Genomic DNA, 1,348 nt, shown 5'->3' with positions numbered 1-1,348 from the left:
ACACAACACACTCGCATGGATATGTTGCCCTAATCTACCCATTCCTCTCCTTTTCAGACTGTTGAGTTTTAGTTTTATTTTCCCATCTTGCCTCTGGGTTTACATGCTCAGTTGGACAAATAGAATCTAATTTACAAGTAGATATAGAAGCATCATAAGTTCCTTGTCTAAAGTCTACAGGAAAAAATGGTCATAAAGAAATCAAAGTTGACCTGTTGGTTGTGGCACATGCCTTAATTCCAGCACTCTGGGAACAGAGGCAGTCAGGTCTTTGAATTCGAAGCCAGCCTGGTCTACAAAGTGAGTTCCAGGACAGCCAGGTAGACAGTGAAACCCTGTCTTGAAAAAAGAAACAAAACAGAGAGAGAGAGAGAGAGAGAGAGAGAGAGAGAGAGAGAGAGAGAGAGAGAGAGAGAAGAGTCGTAGAGACAGACAGACAGAGACAGACAGAGACACAGGGACAGATTCAGAAAGAGAAAGAAAAATCAAAGATCTGGGAAGATGGCTCAGTCAGGATAAAGTGTTTGACATACAACCATAAAGACCTGAGTTCAATCCCCAGAACCTGCATAAGAAGTAGAAAAGAAAGCCAGGTTTGATAGCACACACTTGTAATCCCAGAGCTGGAGAGGAAGAGATAAGAGATAAGCAGATCCCTGGGGCTCACTTGTCAGCCAGCCTAGCCTAATTGGCAAGCTCCAAGTCAATGAGAGACATTGTCTCAACATACAAGGCAAATAGATGAGACAACTCCTGAGGAATAACGCCCAGGGTTGACCTCTGGCCTACACACATCCACACATGTGCATGCTGGGGTGGGGGAGAGAGAGAGAAAGAGAGAGACAGAGATACACAGAGAGACAGAGACACACAGAGACAGAGAGAGACAGAGACAGACAGAGACAGACAGAAACAGAAACACACACAGAGAGAAAGAAACACAGAGACAGAGACAGACAGACAGACATAAACAGGACAGACAGAGAGAAGAGAAGTGAGAAGACATATATCTGCATATGAAAAGTTTCAGAGATATGGGAACACTACCCTTAAGAGCTGAAGTATACCACTCAAATCTTTTTTATTATTATTAGGTATTTATTTCATTTACATTTCCAATGCTATCCCAAAAGTCCCCCACATGCTCCCTCACCCACTCCCCCACCCACCAACTCCCAACTCTTGGTCCTGGCGTTCCCCTACACTGAGGCATATAAGGTCTGCACGACCAATGGGCCTCTCTTTCCACTGATGGCCGACTAGGCCATCTTCTGATACATATGCAGCTAGAGACATGAGCTCTGGTGTGTGTGTGGGGGGGGTACTGGTTAGTTCATATTGTTGTTCC

Source organism: Mus caroli, chromosome X, assembly GCF_900094665.2.
Source record: "Mus caroli chromosome X, CAROLI_EIJ_v1.1, whole genome shotgun sequence".
In the NCBI taxonomy this organism is placed as follows: Eukaryota; Metazoa; Chordata; class Mammalia; order Rodentia; family Muridae; genus Mus; species Mus caroli.
The sequence above is the reverse complement of the archived record's forward strand: the minus strand, read 5'-3'. Positions refer to the sequence as shown.